The sequence below is a fragment of the Vespula pensylvanica genome, chromosome 23 (assembly GCF_014466175.1).
Source record: "Vespula pensylvanica isolate Volc-1 chromosome 23, ASM1446617v1, whole genome shotgun sequence".
In the NCBI taxonomy this organism is placed as follows: domain Eukaryota; kingdom Metazoa; phylum Arthropoda; class Insecta; order Hymenoptera; family Vespidae; genus Vespula; species Vespula pensylvanica.
The window spans coordinates 2,798,768-2,806,267 of record NC_057707.1 but is presented as its reverse complement, the minus strand read 5'-3'; the positions used below and the strand labels follow the sequence as shown (position 1 = coordinate 2,806,267).

The 7,500-nt window shown below is 33.1% G+C and overlaps 1 long non-coding RNA gene across 1 annotated transcript; it reads right to left on the bottom strand.

Annotated features, from left to right (window-relative positions):
- Positions 1 to 6: 6 nt before the first annotated feature.
- Positions 7 to 867, bottom strand: LOC122636696. Its single transcript, XR_006329011.1, has 2 exons — positions 655 to 867; positions 7 to 188 (listed from the first exon to the last, which is right to left on the bottom strand). It is a non-coding gene; the product is annotated as an uncharacterized LOC122636696 (long non-coding RNA).
- Positions 868 to 7,500: the final 6,633 nt, after the last annotated feature.

Below are 7,500 nucleotides of genomic sequence, written 5' to 3'. Positions count from 1 at the left end.
TCTCTCTCTGTCCGTTTGTCCGTATCTTCTCTCGATCTAATTATTGCTTATCCTCTTCTGTTCAATCTTCATTCATTCATTTATTTCGTTCGTTCGTTCGTTCGTTCGTTAAATTAATTAATTAATCAAATCAATTATAATCGTTACCAATGTTACTATTGCACTGCGAAACACGTCACTTGTTAATTCTTCACACAAAACAAAAAGAAAAATATTACTATCGTATGGATATACATATACATATACATATATAAAAATATATATACATATTTGTATACATGTAATGAATATATAACTGGGATAGAGTTAGATCAATAATAATAAAATAAAATAAAATAAAATAAAATAAAATAAAATAAAAAAAAAAACAAAAAAGAAAGGAAAGGAGAAAATAACGATAGTAGAGAAGAATCGAAGAGATAGATTTTCTGTTAGGTAGATTAAAAAAGAATAAAAATAATAAAAATAATAAGAATTAAGAATTAAGAATAAGAACAGAAAGCAGACGTGTGAATAAAACAAAATAGGAAATAGATAGATAGGATTATTAAAGAAAAAGGAGAGAGTGAGAGAGAAGGAGTGAGTGAACAAGTGAGAAATTAAGTGAGTGAGTGAGTGAGTGAGTGAGTGAGTGAGAGAGAGAGAAAAGAGAACGTCTATAGTCCATGGAGTTTACACCGTGCCGTCGACGGAGAGACTGACGATTATTTCCAACACGGCGAAGAAGACGCGCGTTCGAAAGAATCCTCTCGAAAACGAGTGAGATAGATAGATAACCCCGAAAGTGAGATAGAAAGAGAAAGAGAGAGAGAGAGAGAGAGAGAGAGAAAAAGAAAGAGGAAGAGAGAGTGGGGATAAGAAACACGACACTAAACACTCTTTTCTTCGAAATTTTCCTTTTTCTTCCTTTCCTTTCCTTTTCTTTTCTTTTTGGTCGTTTTTCTTATATATATATATATATATATTTTTTTTTCTCTCTACTTTTTTGCCCTTTTTCTCTTTTTTTTCTCTCTTTTGTTTAAATTAACATTCACCGACGAGAACCTTTTCAGATTTATTTTTTCTTATCTCGATCGATACCATTTAAAATCTTCTTCCTCTCCTTGCTCTTTTTTTTCTTCTTCTTTGTCGTCTTCCTTCTCCTTCTTCTCTTCGTCCTCCTCCTCCTCTTTATCTTCTCCTTCTCCTCTTCTTACTTTTTGTTCTTTTTCCTCTTCTTCCTCTTCTCCTTCTCTATTTTAAACTCCGTTTCATTACGACGATACCTTTCCGCAAGTTCGATTTTTTAGAACGTACGATTTTTCTATATATATATATATATATATATATATATATATATATATATAAAAATTTATATACTTTCTCTCTTTCTTCTTCCTTTTCTATCCCCTTTTTACTTGTTCTCAATCTTTTTTCTTTTTCCTCAGTCGCGCCAATATCAAAAGTATTCCGAAATAATATATACGAATATTATATTCGATCGAGTAGCTATATATATATATATATACACATACATATATATATATAAATATATATATATATATATATATATAATATATCGATGGTAGATTATTATTCGCACGCGCACGAACGAATGAACGCACGCAGGCACGCACGCACACACACGCACAAAGACAGAGGGGGTGGGAAAGAGAGGGAGATAGATATATAGAAAGACGCAACACACAAGCAGGACGGAACCTTAGACGCGCGCGCATTCGCGTCCTCTTGCGATCTGACCGAGTGCAGTGTCGCTTCGGCTGGACGCTTAGCCCCCACCCACTCCCCCCACCTAAACCCCTCTACCACACCAATGAGTATACCGGCGAGTTGCATTACTCGGTTACGCCCGATAGAGGCGTGACCAACGACAGACCACGATGCCACGCCCACTATTACCGAGAAAGTGCGAGAGAGAGGAATAGTGCGTTCGGACATCGTATTGGATCGTACCGGGATTATAACTCCTGCAATTTTCTCGGGTTTTATCCAATCGAAATCTTTTATTCGTCTCTACGAAACTTTTCTTCCTTGGAGAGGGACTGCAGGAAGAAGGGAGAGAGGACGAACGAACCGTAGGAAGGGGAAACTTGGAAATTGATTTTAAATTTCTACACCGATAGATTTTCTCTTTCCGTTAAGAATTTTCCCCACGATTTTTATTTATCTTCGTTTCTCTCTCTCTCTCTCTCTCTCTCTCTCTCTCTCTCTCTCTCTCTCTCTTTTTTCTTTTTCGTCTTTTTCTTTTTTCACTCTCGTTCCTAATATTGGTATTGGTTGTTTATTTGTTTGTTGGTTTGTTGATTTGTTTGTTTGTTTGTTTCTTGATTTTTTCTTTTTTTTTTTTTTTTGGTTCGTTCTGTTGGTTCGATTTTTTATAAATCTCTAATCAATCATCTTCTTTTCTATGTGTATTTTCGTGTGTACGTATCGTCAGAGAAAGGATTAGTTTCTTTTGGAGAATTGATCTATCGTTTTATTGCTTTGTATTTCTTTCTCTCTTTATTATTCGAAAAAGAAACGTTTCAAAGACAAGAAAAGGAAATGAATTAATAAAGGAGCGAATAATCACGTAATTAGTATAAATTTAACAAATAATTTACGTAAATAACAATTACATATAAATAAATTACACTTGTATGTATATTTACGTAATTACTTTTTGAAACTTGTATTACAAGATAAAGTGTCGTTAAAATGCAAAGTATTATCGTTCAACTTCCGATGAAGGAACAATGCATACGGGCCACCTAACGAATTCTGCAGTAAAAGAAAGATAAAAAGAGAGGGAGAGAGGGAGAGAGAGAGAGAGAGAGAGAGAGAGAGAATTTATTCTTTTGGAGTTTTTCTTCGAAAAACACCTGTCTGTGGTCCGAAGAAACCGGTAAATTGCACTTCAATTTTACGCGATTACGATTTCTTCCAAGATAACACGACTGTGTGCAACAAAAGGTGTCTCTTTCTTACATATATGTATACACACATATTTTATTTTTTTTTTATTCAGTTGTAGATATACAAAGAAAAAAAAAAAACTTCTTTTTTCTATCGATTAAACAAGTAATACTAGAGATCGTAAATGATCTATGGTTATACTCGATTATAACCATATTCTCAATGATTCTTAAAGATTAATAAAATCTTGCAAATTATATTTTTGCAATCGTTGCTATTGTTACGATAGTAATTCTTAGATTATCAATTCGACAGATACGTGTATTATACACGTGATAAAAGTTTCCCTCGCTTTTCAAAGATCTTCCATCTTTAATTAGCGAATCGCAATAACTCGTAGAACAAGAGGGAACCGAACGAAATTAAAGAAGGAAATATTGAAGATGAAAGTTTTCTTTCGATTTGATATTACACGGTGTCGCCGTAAATTGCACGTTTCTAAAATTTGTATTAGAAACGAACGATAGAAGGAGAAGTCCTGAAAAGTCGAGAGAGAAAGAGAGAGAGAGAAAAAGAAAAGAAAAGAAAAGAAAGGGCCGAAGGACGAGAGTGTAAAATGAAAGAATGAAAAAGAGCAAAAGAGAGAAAAAGGAGGTGTGGAGGGGGAAAAAGAAAAGAAAAGTCGATAGTCACGGTTGATTAGGTATCCCAGAAAATATTGAAAGCTAGGGTCGAAAAAGAACGTTGAGGTACGCCAACAACCGACGAATTTTTCTAATGGCGCCGACTATGACGCCAACTAGGACGCCAACGGCGGCGGCAGTGGCGACGACGACGACGACGACGACGACGACGACGACGACGACGACAACGACGATAACGACACAACGACCAACGACGACACTTCGACTCCGAAATTTCAAATCTTCGACCTTTCCGCCATTTTGCCATTTCCCCATTTCGCCATTTTGAACGTAAACGCAGAAAAAGATTCTCATTATTTTCTCAGATTTTTTTTTTTTCCCCCATTTAAACAAGACGAGCTTCAATATTTTTTAATAAATCTTTTTGTAGTGTTCTTTTATTTTTTATGTTTTTTTTTCTGTTTTTTTTTTGTTTTGTTTTTTTTTATGTTTTTTTTTTCAGTTTTTTTTTTTTTCTATTTTTTTTCAGTTTTTTTTCCTGTTTCTTTTCTGTCTTTTTTTTTTTCCTTTTTTTTCTTTTTTTTTTTTTTTAATCAAAAAATTTGTTAATACTCGATCACACAAAATTTCGTTTATGCATAAAGGTTGACTCATAAGTTTTGATAAATGGGTACATTTGTATGGATGAATTTAAAGAGATAAAGAAAACGAAATCGTTCGTTTGATATCCAAGTCGTAATTCAATTGCGTTAGAGATAAATTGCGTTGAGTATAAATGTATTATAATAGACAAAATATCTGAGGAAATAAATTTTCCTCTTTTTCCCATCTTTAGAAAACGCATTGCAGTCGTTTACAACGCGCAATATATTATGGGTTTCGATAAACGTGTTTAAGAAGAAATAAATCAATCAAATAAAAAATGGAATAAAATGATATTGAATCATTCGTTTAATTGAATATATATATATATATATATATATATATATATATATATATACACACATATATATTGATCGAGATTAGATTCGTCCATATTCGTTCAAGCGAATTAGGACCTTTCTAATTCGATCTGATAAACTTCACAAATAAAAGTATAAAAAATATTTTAAAAAAGTAAAAAAAAATAGTATATTTGTACAAAACCTACAAACTTATCATCTCTCTTTTTTTTTTTTCTTAACAAATTATTAGTAAGTATTAGTAATGTTTTGCGCATGTATGTGTAAAAATTTACTGAAAAAAAAAAAAAAAAAAAAGAGAAAAGAAAAGAAAAGAAAAATGTTCGATAGTGTACTCACCTCCATGATATCACTTCAAAAAAGAGATACAGATCGATCTTATCAATTTTACAACAGCGGGAAAGCAGGGAACTTTTGGTGCGGATGCGCGCGCGTTCAGCAGATTCCGCGAATCACATTAAAAAGTAAAAACCGATAGAAATTAGAAGTTAACAGAATATAATCGGAGCGATGAATCCTGCAAACAAAAACTAAACAAAAAAAAAAAAGAAAACAAGGAAAGGAAAACTAGATTCGTCAAGAGAAGATAGAAAATAAAATCAAATAAAAACCATACAATACACAGTTGTTAAGGTAGCTTGGATACGTACGTAAGTGAGGAAGATTGAGAAAAAAAAAAAAGGAAAAATAAATCAAATCAAATAAAAAAATAGAATAAAATAGGATGGAATAGAATGAAACAAAACAAAAAAAAAAAAAAGAAAAGAAAAAAAGAGAAGAGAAACAACAGGAAAGGAAGAAAGATAGACGGAAAGATAGGAAGAGAGAGAGAGAGAGAGAGAGAGAGAGAGAGAGAAAAGGAAAGGAACTTAAAAGGAAGGAAATCCACGATACACACGGAAACGCGGACACGAGGACACTGACCGTAGAAAAGTTAGAATAACTCTGCGCGACATGCTGCAAGAAAATTTTCTTGGCCGAAGGTCTAAAGGGTCCGAAGGTTTGGTTTAGTCGTTAATGCGCAAGGCAAGTGCGAGAGTAAAGAAAAAGAATGAGAAAGAAGGAGAAAGAATAAGAACAAGAACGGAAGAGTGAATGAGTAAGAAAGAGACAGAAAGGGAGAAAATAGAGAGGGAGAGGGAGAGAGGGAGAGGGAGAGGGAGAGAAAGTGAAAAATAAGAAAAAAAGACAAAGAGAAAGAGAGAGAGAGAGGAAGAGATCAAGATCGAAAGATACAGAAGAGAGTTGAAGAATATAGAGAAAGAGAAAGAGAGAGAGAGAAAGAAAGATGGATATATAGAAGAAGAAAGGGAAAAAGGCGGAGAGAGAAACAGCGTAACTCGACGTTAACCTCCACCAACGGGTCAAACCTTAACGTTTGGTTCGCTTCTCGAGCGTGGGCCGTTAACACCCCAAGGACCGTTTGATCCCGTCGGTAATAAGGCCCATCCTGTCTTTCTCTCTTTTATCTCTTTCTCTCTGTCTCTGTCTGTCTGTCTGTCTGTCTTTCTTTCTTTCTTTCTTTCTTTCTTTCTGTCCGTCCGGCTGTTTTTCTATCTCCTGTTCTCTCTTTCTTACAAAACAAGATTCTTCTCTTGCCAATTTTCTATCTCTCTTTATCCATCTCTCCCTCTCTCCCTCTCTCTCTCTCTCTCTCTCTCTCTCTCTCTCTCTCTCTCTCTCTGTTCTACCTCTATTTCTATATCTATATCTGTCTCCGTCGCTGTCACTATTTATCTCTATCTATTTTTTTCTTCCTTAAAGGTACCAAGTGTAAATAATGAAAAATGGAGAACGAAACGTTCCGAAATATTTATTTCTATTCTTCTTATTTTCCTTTCTTTTCTTCTCTTTTCCCTTTCTTCCTCTTTTAGGTACTTTTCTAAAGATTTATTTTTTCCATTGTTTTTTCCTTTTATTATTCACAGTTGTCGCGTTTTCTTTTTCTTCCATCTTTCTTTCTTTCTTTCTTTTTTTTTTTTTTTTTTTTCTTGAAAGACTTGGCAAGTACATATTAAATCCTTCGGATTGTTATTCCTGCTTCTTTTTTTTTTTTTCCTTTTTCCTTTTTTATACTCGTGCACATAATTAATATCTAACAGTGCATACTTCTCTCATTCCCCCCCCCCCTCTCTCTCTCTCTCTCTCTTTAAAAAGTTTTACAAATGCAATCTGCATGCCCACACACATAGGTACGAGTCAATAATGTAGCGTAGAACGATCGTAATATAAATTGCAGGTAATTGCGGAGCTCCTGCAGAAGTTTCTTTCTCTTTCTCTCTCTATCTCTCTCTCTCTCTCCCTCTTTCCGTCTTTAATCTTTAAAAAAAAAGAGAGAGAGAGAGAGAGAGAGACGATGTGTAGGAGATGAACAGAATGAACATGGCCGAACTCTCTCGAGAACCGTGTGAAACTGCCAATTTTATGATTAACAAACGCGAAACTTTATAAGGGTGTACGTATCCATTAAACAGATATACATATGTGTATATATATATATATATATATATATATATATATATAGATATGTATTTATGGATGTATGTATTTATATGTATATTCCTTGTCTCTCTCTTTTTCTTTCTTTCTTTCTTTCCTTCTTTACTTCAAATAATTGCATAGTAATTTCGATGCACCCTCTGCCATTTACGATTTTCATGTTCCGTGCAAGTGAAAACGAAATCGATACTGTTTGTATTTAAAAAAAAAATACAAGAAAGTTATTTATTTATTTTTTCTCCTTCTTTTTTCCTTTACTTTCTTTTCTTTCTTTCTTATCTTTTTCTTATATATATATATATATATATATATATATTTATTTATTTATTCGCTGCTAATAGATAATAAAATAACATTTAATAAACTTCAAAAAAAAAGAAAAACAAATGTAGAACGAATAATGTTTTAAATATCGTCGAGAAAAGAACATTGTGTCCAACGAGTATCCATCGAATTATATATATATATATATATATATATATATATATATATATATATAT